Below are 14,834 nucleotides of genomic sequence, written 5' to 3' on the forward strand. Positions count from 1 at the left end.
TCGGACAAGCGTTCTTTTAATGTAATGCAAAAAATGAGTTAAAACATATCGTATCATACAACATTGTTTATTTCGATAACCATAGCAAATAATTATCATATAAGATATCATTCTCTTAAATTATTTAGAAATTACTATTTCAGATGGTTTGGATTACCCCCAGAGGTGAAGAAAAATATTTACAAATATTTCGTATTGGATTATATTGACAGAATAATTATACTTCTCTTCGACAAAAGCAAATAAGTATGCTGACGTGATATAAAAACTAATTTATATTTTGTCCTCTGGTATGGTGTCGATTTTCATTTATATATTACGATCTCATGATGAAAATATCCATATAATGGGCAATATGCATTTGAAATGCATGTATTGTATAATGATTGCAATTAGACTAAAACAGCGCCAACCACAACGCCAAACCACATACACTATCCGCATTAGTGATAATATCAGCAAAGCTAGAGCAAATAAAAGAAATCTTTAAATAATAAGAACAACAGCAGCAAAAAGAACAGCAACCCCAGTGGCAATGGACTGTTGCCGGGGATACAGAGATAATGATTTGCCCCTCCCCCGATGTAATGGCAGTGAGAGGGTGAGAGAAAGAGAGAGAAAGGGGGGGGGGGAGAGGGGGAGAGAGGTAGAAAAGAGGGAAGACGAAAGGGAGAGGGAAGACAATTTGAAAATAAGATGAAAGGAAACTTTTCCATCAGTAGCGGTTCTACAGGGGGCTGGGGATTAGACCCAAATTTAGTTAAACTTCCGCTCCCCCCTGCCCCCTCCCCCCAAATATAAATAAATAGAATAGTAATAATTATTTTTAAAAACTTTATCTCTCTCTCTCTCTCTCTCTCCCTCTCTCATCCTCCCCCCTCTCTCTTTCTCTCACTCACACCCCCTCTCTCTCTATCTCTCTCTCTCCCTCTCTCATCCTTCCCCTCTCTCTCTCTCTCTCTCTCTCTTTCTCTCACTCACACCCCCTCTCTCTCTCTATATCTCTCTCTCTCCCCCTCTCACTATAATTAGCCCCTAGATGTATATATTCTCCCTTTCCTCTTACAAGACGTGCACTATACTTCAGTAATTCAACCATTTAAAAAAAAACTATATCCTTTTAATATCCTTGTATATCTTGAGGAAATGAAATTCGACTATCATCTATTATGTTTATGTTCATGCGTCCTTTTCCCCATTATCAAAGCAAGGGACTTTGTTTATCTATGCAATTTTTCCCATTCGAATTGAAAATCAAACTATCTTGTCGAATAACAATAATGGTGTAGTTTTCACCCTATATATCACTTTTTATACGGCAAATATTTGGATCTTATACTTAATCATAAGATTATGTTCCTTTCTAAATACGACCAGAATGCTTGCGATAGTAATAACATCCCTGATACGCCAGTGGCACACCAAAGCCTTGATCTATATAGAGAACATAATATTACTTCATAATTATCGTGAGTAGCCTTTCACAAAAATTGAGTGATGTTATTAGCTTCATCATAATTATCATAATCATGTATAAAACGCCGTTAATGTAATGGCATCAGCATATTGTCATTTTAATAGCTATCATGACTGCATTATGATATACAACTTGCATAGTGTGTCCGTTGAGTTTAAAGTTGAAAGATCAAAGACTATGTTCATACTCTATAACATATTTATGCACTATAATAAGAAATACATGTACTTGTTAATGGCGGATCCAGGATTCTAATGAAGGACCTGCTATGAAAAACAAGGACAACTATAATTATTATAGGGACTCTTATTTGTTGGACGAAAGTCCAGAGGTACCTCCCCCACTCCCACCGGACACACCCTCCCCCTGCTAAGCAAGTAGAGAGAGAAAGAGAAGGGGAAAACGCAGAAACACCCTCTCTCTGCTGAGCTAATATAATAGAGAGAGGGAGCGTACTTTCCATTTTTTGAAATTGTGTTGGAAGGAAGAAAGGTACCTGGGTACAGTAAAGGCGTTATAGTCAATATACCAAAATAATTCCTGCGGTCAATGCTTGATTTTCAATTGGTAAACGCATGAATAAGGTGTTTACCCAATAATCATCTAAAACAAAATTTCACTAAATAATTGTTTACCATTTACATGCAACGATAGCTTTTACTGAAGTAAACGTCAATTCCAAACATGAAATGACTCTATTCAGTCATTTAAAAAAGTGAAATATAAGGATTGGATTGTTGAATAAACAAGACCAAGTTAGCTGAAGTATAGCCACTTGATTTTCCCCAACTATACGCAATACGGTTAATGTGTTTTAGTTTCAATCACACATTACGAGCAATTAATTCTTCTTCCTTTTTTTCCCGGTGTAAGTATATTCCACCAATCATGCTGTTTTATTTTTCTCATTGTCAATATATTTTTTAAATTAACCGTTTTACCGACAAGAAGTTATATGACTCTAATTATTCAGGGAGCATGAGGAGACTTGTTACCCCCCCCCCCCCCCACCCCCCGGTCATGTCGAGTGGTAAAACAAATAAAAAGAAAGAAAGAAAAGGCGAGAAAAGAAAGAATGGAAAACGGAGGACAAAAAAGGGGGAACACGCCTAGAAGAATTCCCACACCTTTTCCCAAATCAGTACAGCCCTGTAAATTCACATTTCATTTTCTGAGTAGGACCGGTGCCCCCCCCTCCCCCCCACCGATCTTTACAGTGCCTCGTCAATAGGCGGAGTCAGGCTACGCCACTGTTAGGAATGTTTGATTAAAAAATTTACGCATTTAGATTCATCGATTGCATGCAACCGTCCTGAAAAGGATTTGTCATTAATGTCCTTAAATTAATCCGTGTGCACATGCATGCTTATCACTTGTTGCTCATGGTATGTTCTTTACAGGTAGTTACTTGCAAAGTTTCGTTTGATCATGTGATAATATTTCTAGGTCATCTCATATGGCTGTATGATGTGTTACTTGAATTCTTAGAAATGAAGTCTTCAGCAAAGTGATTTATGTTTCAGGTGTTCAAAGGTGATTTCCTCCTAATTTATTCTTCACCATCTGCATACATTCAGCCAGGTTACAAAAATACAGTAGTAGGAACTATGTCTAGTGGTTATCCAGAAATTGCTTTTTACAAATGTTACATCTACATGAACATAGGTGACAGTCTGTCAGTAACGCTTGGTGATGAGTTGCATCATGCTTTAAAGACACACTGTCCTACTTGTAGCTACTTGCTCCCTCTATATAGAAAACTTCCCCAATCGGTGCCTGTTGGTTCCCCCATGATCCTCTTTTTCTTATCTTAAATGAGAGCTGAGTTAATGAGATAGCCACCTGTCACAGTGACCTCGCTGGCTCGCTTGGTGGTCTAATCCCTTATGGCTGAAGTAGTAAAGCCTGCCTTTAAGACCTATGTTCCTTTTTTTAAAGACACGAAACAACCGGATTCATAAGTTCTGTCAGTTCTTCATTATTTTTACCGCCGAAAATCGTCCTCAAAACACCATTTAAATTTGCTATACCAAATATTCTGTGGATTGAGATGGATTGGATTGGATTGGATTTTAAAAAAAGACAATTAAAAAGGAATTCTACCCTAGTTTATTACCATCATTGTTCATAGGTAGTTAAGTGAATATTTCCCTACATATAATAAGTCAGTACAGTCAATAGCACGTGCATGTAGTCTGTAGTCTGTCTGTGCATCTGTGATATAAAGAATTGGATGTCCATTAACAAGTTGAAATTGAACGACAGTAAGACAGAGTTTTTTATTGCTGCTTCACCACACAATTTCAGAAAATTGCCAGACATAACTCTCACCATAGGAAATATTTCCGTAAAATCTACAGACACAATTAAAAACTTGGGCGCATTCTTTGATGTTCATATGAGTATGAATTCACATATTAACAATGTTAGTAGAACGGTCACTTTTCACTTAAGGAACATATCACGAATTCGTAGATATATTGATCAATCAACTTGTCATCATGCTGTAAGGTCTTTAATTCTCTCTAGACTTGATTATTGTAATGGACTTCTTTCCTCTCTTCCAAAGTTACATGTAAACCGTCTCCAGCGCCTACAAAACTGGGCAGCACGTCTTGTGTTTGAGGTCGGTAGAAGTCATTCAGCTCAACCATTAATTAATTCCCTTCACTGGCTTCCAATTCAACAGCGAATCATTTTTAAGTTACTCTTATATGTCTATAAATCATTGCACCACCTAGCTCCTAATTACCTGTCTAATTGTTTAACTTTATATACACCAAGCAGAAATCTCAGATCTTCAAATGATAACCTCCGTCTAAATTATCCAATTACACGTGTCCAAGCCGGGGATAGGACTTTCACGGTAGCAGCATCCAAAGGGTGGAATAATCTCCCCATGTCCATCAGACAATCTGCCTCTATCGATATTTTTAAGAAGGCTCTGAAAACTCATCTCTTTACATGAATTCTCCTCTATGTTTAATTATTTAATTGAATTAATTGAATTTAATATTTTATATGGAATATCTAATTGTAGCCTTTAATTATTACATGTAGTAAAGACCAATAATATTATTTGATGTTAGCGCTCTGAGCCTTATGGGAATGGCGCCCTAAATGTTTATTGTATTGTATTGTATTGTATTGTCACATGTATCCGCTACCCACTCGCAGGCACCCAAAATACCGTCGCTATAAACGCCAAACTCATATAGGGAAGGTCGTCTGAAAATACTGACGGATATTAGCAAGTTTTAGGTATCGAAAAGTGCATGACTTTGACATAGAAATATCATTGACAATGGCGGGCCGGGGGCCCCGCGGGGGTGGCAGGGGTCCGAGAACCGATAGAAAAATTGAACCCCCATTTTGTTGATGCTGTTGATGTTGTTGTTTTGCTTGCATGCTTATTTTTTTCGACACAATCATGACAATGTGCACAAGGTGTCTACCACGAGGTCTGGGATTCAAATCCTACTTTGGCACGAACTTCTTTACTGAGGCTTAACATGAATCTACATTGTGCCGCTCTCGATCCACCGAGGTAAAGTAAATGCTTACCCGGCAAGAACGCTTATAAATATTAGCAACAAAAATATAACACCTGACAAATTGCTGTCTACTTTAATAAAGTTGTAAACTTTTCTTTCTAGACACATTTTGTCCACCCCCCCCCCTAAAATAAACAATCCGGATTCCCCACTAATTCGGATCACTTAATGATTTTAATAGGATCAGTTGATGCGTCTTTTTTTTAATGAATAAAACTGTATCATATCTGTTTGGCCATTATTATACTATTTTACATGATTGCTACAATGTTCAGTCTTAATTATTGTCAGAGAACTGCCGCACATTTAGTTTTACAGTATACTCATAATATCGCTGTGATTTAAAAATAATCATCATATGTGTAATGAATGTATATAATACAGGATATAAACCTTCATATTCAATTATCCATTCCCCCATACCTACCCAAAAAGATAGTAAAAATCCATGAAGAATACAACGTATATAATACTTTCAAGTTTTTGTTCTTCTCCATTTTCAACTTATACAAAGACTCACTCTCAAAGCCATCATTAAACATAGCTCCTTGGCAATATAGTAAAACCCAATTGAATTATTTAAATAGAAATAGGCCTTTCAGGATCATAACATTCGCTTATTATTAATGAGCCACTTTGTATAATCCCCACTGCCCTAAAAAAAAAAAAAAAGTACCTTGAGGTCACACGCATAAATTCAGTAAAGCAATATTTGGAATTTGATAACGTATAATATAGTAAAGAAGTAACAGTTCTTAACGTGTTCACTATTTACAATAATCTGTTTGTAATAATCCATATTCCTTTATCATTTTTGAAAATTTATAAAATGCAAACAAAACGAAACACTTTATATACACCGCTATAACAAGTACACCCTTGAAATTCTAACGGCTATCTTGCGCCGCATGCCTCGATCAGAAAACCAAATGTCCCGACTAGTCCGGTGCTTGTCTTAATGAAGTTTTCTATACTTGACATGGTTCCATATTTTTATTAAAGAAAACGTGCAGGACAAAGATAACATTGACAAAGGATATAGAATTAAAACAGGAACAAGGAAAACAAAGCATATTAGGATAGGCCTTGTTCGAAAACAAATCTCAGTGTAAGACTTAATAATAATTCCCCCCTTTTCATCCTTCTATATTTATGGTAACACAAGAACTAGCTGGCTACATAATCACAAGTGTAGCAGCCGGGGATATAGGGGCATCAAATTGCAAAATAAGGGGGAGGGGAAAGGAAAGGAAATGAAATGAGAGAGAGAGAGAGAGAGAGAGAAAGACTATACGTGGAAAGCATAGGAGACAATACGACACCACCCCCTCCTTCTCTCGCATTTGTATCATGTTAACCCACCTAGCACCCCTCCCCCCCCCCCCCCCCCAACAACAAAAAAAGATACAAGTATCTCTGCAATGGCTGGACCATCGCTACGCCACTATACAACGTATTCGCCGAATAGCTCTGGATTTGCTTAACATAAAACAAAATAATATTGCATTAAGAACAAAATATGTATACGTAACAAAAACAAATCAAGATGTTAAAGTAGAAGGTATTTTCAAAATGTCAAAAAGCGATGGAACAAAAATATGGAGAATATTTCAAATGGGTTTGTCCTCAATTTTCGAAGCTGAAATTACCATCTCTAGTACTAATCCATTCATCCCATCCCAAAGTTTGGACTTTGTGTCAGGGTCCATGACCAGGGTCGTGCAATATGACTGTGATATCGGTGCTCTTCATCTCTGAAGAGAAAACTTTTTTTTTCGGGTGGGGCGGAGGCGGGGAGGTGGCATTTCACCAGGTTACTTATATCTATAATAATTGCTACATCGTTTTGTCAAGAGACAAGCGGCCAGCCTTGTATATTGTGGCCTTATTTTTTACACATTATAAATTGTTGTAATTGTGTATTTTTAGAAAACGGTTTGACCTCGAAAATGTAGATATACCGTTCCTAATTCGTGTAGTATACTCTCTATTCCAGAAATGATGCTGTGTCTTTGCTTGTGAAGATGTAAATGTTTTTATCTATCATGATAGTGTCTATAATTCTAACTTGTTCAGTTGGGTTTTTTAGAAACCCTGGGATAGTTATTTTGAGGACTATAGTTGGAGACAGCTCAATGGTTCAATCAGCTGCCTATAATTTATGTACAGCGATGATGAGAAGGCGGAATGTTCTCTTATATCCTGCGTTTCATAAGTTTGGTCATGTGTTCAATACAACAGGATCCGATCTCACATTTTTCAAACTAAAAAAATAAACCCACCAATGGGAGTGTTAGGTTTTAAACATGCCATACATGCAAGCTTTGTCACTTGAAAGTCTGATCCGGTATGATGCAGCTAAGTTATTGACAATCTTCAAGGAACAATAACAGGCAATGCATTCATTTTCCCCAACGACAGCTTTATCATGATTGCGTGTGTTTGGGAGTGCTATGTCATATCAAATATAATCGAGAATTCAGAAATTGCAAATTTCATGTCATTTCATATCAATAATACGAAAGTACCATTATGATTCTGAAAAGTATATGCCTTTCAATATGGTTTGAGCATGGACGTACTACTTAATAGGTCCATGGTTTGAGGAGACCAAATGATCTATTTCTGTGCTGAAAGATGTTGATCACAATCTTGAATAACTCTATTACTATTAGCTATCCACCTTGATGAAATAGCGGAATATGTCCAGTAATTGGACGGTCAATATTATAGCACCATCATATTACTATCAAAACTACTATTTCTATTCGTCACACTTTACAGCAAGTCTAATTGATTGATAGTATATAATCACATAAGTCATAACGTAGCTTGTGAACCGCAAAACCATGTGCTACTTAGCCTTTGTAATGCTATCAGGTATACTTTCTGTTGATGCTTCTCTTCGTATACAATGTATACACACTGGTCATTCATAAAATTTGTCTGCTTGGTAGTACTACGTCACAGTGGGGTTCGTGGAAAAAGAGGCGGAGCCTGCGACATCCCCGCCCACTAAGCAGCGTGCGTTCCGTGCACGTACAACATGCAGTGAGTGAACTCACCGCTCAGCTCACTCAGAGTTCGTTCACATTTTGCATCAGTGTAGCATTGGCTGTGTGAGTCATTTTATTGAAAACAAGGATCTCGCACTTGTCCACATGTATACTGTGGCTCGCTGTATATTCGCACCTACGATTACTATCACAATTTCGGCTCTCATGCTGCAACTACAAGCAGATTTACCGTTTGGGGGACGTTTAAAAACCCTCGCGATTATTTACTAGCGTACATTTGGCTTAGGTTTTTATTTGGAACGCTTATAAACTGGTGACCACAATTTGGTGAACCATTTGCCTTCAATGACACCGTGCGATTTGGTTCAAAATATTATATTTTTGTTTGCATAATAATACTCTCGAGCGGTCTTATCTAATACCACCGCTGCTACATTGCTTGCTCCTGATAAACTTTTTTTTTCGGTGTTGCTACTAAGAACGTGTGTGGAACATTTACCAACGCTTTGCGGTTTTGAGGTGTGGTTTGAGTATCTATTCAACATCGCCTGGCCCAGTCAGGGTTTCCGAAAAGAAATCTGAAATCATTTTTTCCCGCCCTTTCATCTCGATACAAACCACTCGCGTGGTAGAAACCCCACTCCGCATCAATGCATATTACTGACGTTAACGTTGATCATCTTCTGTCATCCACTGCTCCCTTGGCGAACCACCCCAGCAAGGACCCGGTACGGAGGAACAACCTACATAACAGTTATAAGATGGCCGAAGGGGGCCAGAGGAATAAGGCCTCATCCGTCTTCAAAGGAGGAGAACGGTCTATTGTGGACGCTTTATCGGAGTATCCCGGGGAGTTGGTGAAGACAGAGAGCCCTAACTTTGCCTGCTCTGTGCTCCCGAATCACTGGAGGTGCAATAAGAGTTTGCCCGTGGCTTTCAAAGTTGTTTCGCTGGGAGAGACCAAAGATGGTACGATGGTGACGATCGCAGCAGGGAACGATGAAAACTACTGCGCTGAATTGAAAAACAACACAGCAGTTATGAAGAACCAAGTGGCTCGTTTTAATGACCTGCGTTTCGTTGGACGATCGGGTCGAGGTAAGTTGGAAAATTAATTTGATATTGATATATTCGGACCATATGTACACCCGTCGTGTAGAGCGAGATGGTAAGAGGACCGCCGCTGTTCGACGCGAGTTTTCACTCTTGGCTCCCCCCGAAACTTGGCGATTGCATATTTTGTATGCATGATTGTGTGGCTTCATACCAATACGTGAATCATGCACTTGTCTTTATGTTAAAAAAAATTCTTTCATCATGAATTTTCGGTAGCCATGACAGAGTGTAACCTTGAAATACTTTGTCAGTCACTTTATGGCATAGTCAAATAACTAGTTAGAATCACCGGAAATAATTACGTGTTTATGCGTAACTGTTTGATCAACAAAGTTAATTCAATGAATGGTCTTTGATTTTAGCATGCGTGGGTAGGAAGAAACCGATCGTTGAGCAATGCGTATGCAGCATTATTTGTATACCGCGCTAGCCCTGCAATAAGGGTCCCAAATTTTACTTGGAATTGTCGCCCACGCGTTAAAACTTCTCCTTAAATCGTCTTATTTTCTAAATGATGACAAGTCACAAGATCTCTTAAAATTGTGTTTTTGAGTAGATAACACCTTAGGAAGTTATTAGAGGGACTTAAATTTCGGAGAAATCGATCTGATGATGAAGAAAAAGAAAGACATTCGATCGGGTTAATTTCATGGGTTCCTCCGTGTTCTGTTTCAATTATACCGCCCGGAGTTCCGGCGTAGCAGACTGTGGGCGATCCGTCTGAACCGCCGTTCAATATGATTTATTCATGATTCTCTTATCAACCATATAAGATTGTGAATTATTTTCATGACAAAGAACCAAATATCATGGATAACCTGTGAATATGGGGAGATAATGATGTGATCACTTTTTCTTTTGTTATACCCATGGTTACTCAGTAATATCATGCTTTTAGATAAAAGATACATGTATATTCAAGGAATTTTGTTTGGTCTATTATTTCATATTTCATTCATTTTCCTGTCTTCATGTCATTTTTTGTCCAACTTTGAATATATCTATCATTGATGTAAATAATGCTTATTCATATGCAAAGAGTTTGAGATTGATGTATGGGAATAAGTTGTATTGTATGAACCTAATCATGATGAATACTATTAGAAAAAATAAATCAAAATTCTAATGAGATTAAATTGAATATAAATAATTTTAAAGAAGATTCATATACATGTAGATTAATAATGCAGAGTGATTATATTTTTTCTATAAATTTTAAAGTCTTAAAATCCTTTGTTTGAGATGAAAAGTGTTTACTCATCTATATGATCTTGGTGAAAAGAACTTGTTTCACATGTCACAATGTATTATTTGTGAAGAAACTGAAATACTTTTATTGTATTTAGAAATGAGAAATTTGAAGTTATAAAAGAACAATTTGGTTTGTATCTTAGTGAACAGAATTAACTTAGCATATCTTACTGTAAATTGAAAGGAACCTTTGTCTACACAGTAATACTGTACTTAATGGTAGTCCTGTCCTTGTAGTTATTGCATCACCTACCATCCCAGTATAGCCTAGGATTAGCTGCCAAAGGGATTACCCAACCAAGTACCAAGTACCAAGAATATGCAAATAAATCAATAAACACAATTGTAAAGTGATGGCTTGATTAATCTAATTTAAATAGTTTCGAACGCCATGTACATGTGATATCAAATGGATAGGCTCATATCTGTCTTATTAATCTATAAAAAGTTTAAAGTTGTAATGAGAACAAAAATTAGAAATCATTAATCACAAGTAATACACTGTATGCAAACCAGGACTTCGTAATGGTCATATAACAATATAGGGTCTATAACTTTGAAGACCAAATAGTAGTACTCATTGTTCCTTGTGTGATAGTACACTGAATATCATGCACTTTTATGAGCCCTGTGTGAATAATGTGTAGTACAGCATAAGGAAGCATCACTATACATAATAATATCAAGTCCCTACTTCATGAAGTGAAAGTTAATATGACAGTAAATTGTTCCTCTTTGTTTTCATTTGCCATTTCTTGCTTTTAATGGAGCAAAAAGGGAATTGCCCTTTTTAAGACCTGGAGTCGATAAATTTTGGATTGTCATTAGATAGATCTACCTTGACTTTCTATTGTTCAAAAGGTTGCACTATTAAGGAAGAATGTGAATCAGTGAATATAATGTTGAACATAGCGGGTCACACAATAGAATATACATTTGGAATGGGGAAATAAGTATTGGCTCCTTTTCAGGTTATGGCACAGGCTCATACAGATTCTTGGAAGGAAAAATTAAGGTTGAGTTTTGAGAAATGAATTGAACAGTTTGTGCTATGAAGGAAGGATATACAAATATTTTTTAGTAATTAAGTTTACTAGGAAATTGAGGTGGTCAGATGTTTTGTAAAAAACAGAGGGATTTGAAAGGAAAAAGTGAATAGACTTGTCTGATTGAGCTGTGATATTTCAGCTGCTCTTGGTTGCCCATCGATAAAACGTTGCATTAAAACAAAAATGAAATGTATAGTTCTTGACGATTTGATATCAATGATTAATATTAAAAAAACGAAGATTAAACTCTTTCACTTTTTATGAATGATTTTATTCCGGGGTCAAAAGTTATAAGGATAGGCACACATTTTGTTTAAATGAATGTTATAATAAATGTTTAATGATGTTTCATTGTCCATCCATAGCCCTGTTTCTATTTTGCTAATGTTCAAATACTTTGAGGTATGATATATATGCTTCCATGTATATCTGTTATACGAATGTCCTCATGGCATTGACACAAACAACACTCTGACTGCATTATTCATCATCAACATGTTTCACATTTTATCCTTGCATCTCTGTTGGCACTCATTAACCCCTCGGTGAACTCTCTACCTGAATTCCCATCCCTATATATACATAGGGCACATTCACATTCACACCAGTGCAAGTAACGTTCAAACAAACATACATGTTTCAATATTTAAAGCCCCTATCAGGGTTTTGCAAGCCTTAAAAAAGTTCTCCCAAATCTATTTGTAGCAACTAGATGAGTTTATGAAAGTACAGTATGTGCAAGATTTCAGATCAAAAGATTCTGCGGTTTTCTCTCTACAGTGTAACTTGAAGCCCTGATTTTGTACAGCTAAAATGGGGTGAATGAAACATTGGCAGTCACAAAATTCAAATTTTGAAAGAAAACTGACTGTAATTCATTTTTTTTACAACATTTTGGTGCCCTTTTTTACAAGTTTTGATATTCTCACCATGGGTGCAAATCAAAAGGTGCATTCACAAAAACACTAAATATATTTTATCTTAAGGAGAGAAATGAGGAATAGTGAATAGTCACACATACAATGTAGAATGTAAAAAAACAGTGCCCAAGCCCTGTTTCACTACAAATGTTTTGTGAAAAAAAAATAATCAAATTTTCCTGTATGGATTTGGGGTAACTTTAGAAGAAGAAAAAAGGTCTCAAACAAAATTAAGAGAATTGCTAGATATTATACTAAATACCACTGTTACCAGGCAGTGCTTGTGATCTTTTGATATTTAATTTTTGTACCAAAATTCCGGGACCAAATTGCTGATAATTCCAGAAAAAGTTATACAAAATGTTTTGAGATTTTTATACCATACCTTGCAATGTTGAACTTGGAGAGATTTTATCGGGCAAACGGTGAGGGGTTTTTAATCCCTACATTTTGTTTTTGCTGACGATTGAGCTGTTGGTTGCATATATTGAGGCTGACAGTTTCCCAATCTTATGAAGGATGGACACATTATAATGTGAGACTTGGCATGGGTGGTGAACATTTGTGTAAGTGATATTCAGGATGGAAAACTTGGGCATGGAATGAACATGAGAGAGAAAGTATGTCAGTCTGGACTCCCACACTTACCAAATCACTAACTTAAAAACTTGACTGAACCCTGTTACATTAGCCACTAAATCTTAACCTGAAACCGATTTGCAACCAAAGTCATAACCCTGTATCTTTAGCAAAATTAAGTGAATGTAACAGGAGCAATTGTCAGGTCACAAAAAAAAATCAACATGATCAAATGAAATGATGAGAAAGATGGATATGAAATTTGAGGGAATCTGCACAAGTAAAAGAGGAATTCCGATTCTGTAAAAAATCTGTTTCGGTATCCTTCTTTACAGTACAGTAATTATCTGAATATGTTAATTCAAGTTTGTTTTATTTAAGAGGGTGAAGGAAGACGATTCAAGACACATACAATTAAATAATAGTAGGGGATTTCATTTGTATCATCATTCGTGTTCTGTATCCTATAATATACCTATTTTGATATTGCTTGTTTTTCCATGTCCTGTTTTTGTCTTTTAAGTATCACACATTTCTCAACAACGTAGACACGGACTATTAGTGCACACTTGAATCGTATCCCTCTGAATTGTGAATAGTTGATTCAAAGATGTCCTACTTGGTATCATACTGTTGTAGAATCAAAATTAGCCTAGTATGATTGTGAATTAGTCTACTACATGTACATTTCCAAATAGGGCCTGCCTATTGCGTAAACTTGAATCAGAATTTGTCATTATTCTGCCGATTTCTGCGTTTGTCTTTGTTCCCCTGCTCTCTCCGATTGCAATACCATGTGCTCCATAGAGACACTGTAACACCATGGGATATCGGAGCCTGTGATAAAAAGAATGATGTTTGAATAAGGTTTATGAAAAGATTGATGAATTAGTTAACCGGACGTTAATTTGAAAGGACTCATCCGGCGGCGTGCTCACAAAAGACTTTGGAACGTCATGAGAGTACATTGCACCAGAGCAACTGCCTTGAGATTTTCTAATGAAAATTCTGGAAGAGATGGTATTCAATGACTGGGAGAATAAACGAAGTCCTTTGAAAGAGGGATATATTGTTGAATAGGACGATTTATTGGGTCACCAAGAGAGCATTTGATCATGGTTTGATACTGTGGGTGTTTTTGTGGGAGGGTCAATGACACGGGTTCAATGTAGAAATGACGCAGATTTTCCTCTGATTTATTCATAAAGTTATCAGATCTGTAGGAGCGAAGCATCTGCCAAGGTTGGCATGCAAGGGCTTGTACATGGAGGCTAAATGAATATATTATTATTAAGATATTTTTTCAAACTATTTCTCAATGTTCATGTAAGTAGACCATGATCACTGACAAACTTTATGTTTCCAAAACCAATAAATGTTGTATTCCACACACAGACATTGCTTGACATAGCGCTATTGGATTCCCTTAACCTTCAATCGATCTATACTGTGCAGGATATTGGTAGATGCACTATTGAACTACATTTTGTATGTGCTAGCAAGGACTTGAGTGCTACTGTGGCAGACTTTCACATACATGGTAATAAGATACATCCTGGAAGGTGTCAAATGAATAAGCTCATTGAAGGAGTTGACAAGACTAAAGCAGGTGACAAAAAATAACTGTTTACAGTTGAAACAAAGACTGGAAATCGGATAAATATCGTACATGTAGCTAGTAAGGAACACAGTATCACTTATATCTGGAGAAGAAACAAATACTAGACAGCCATACTGAAGGAATATATGAGAAAGTTGTATTGCAATAATTGCATAATCTTCACAGATGCCAGCATTTAAAAAAAAAATAGTCAATTTGGTCATTGATCAAATATTATTGTGATTTATGAATAAAAAACAAACAAAGGTTG

The sequence above is a fragment of the Strongylocentrotus purpuratus genome, unplaced genomic scaffold, assembly GCF_000002235.5.
Source record: "Strongylocentrotus purpuratus isolate Spur 01 unplaced genomic scaffold, Spur_5.0 spur5_scaffold_21, whole genome shotgun sequence".
Lineage (NCBI taxonomy): Eukaryota > Metazoa > Echinodermata > Echinoidea > Camarodonta > Strongylocentrotidae > Strongylocentrotus > Strongylocentrotus purpuratus.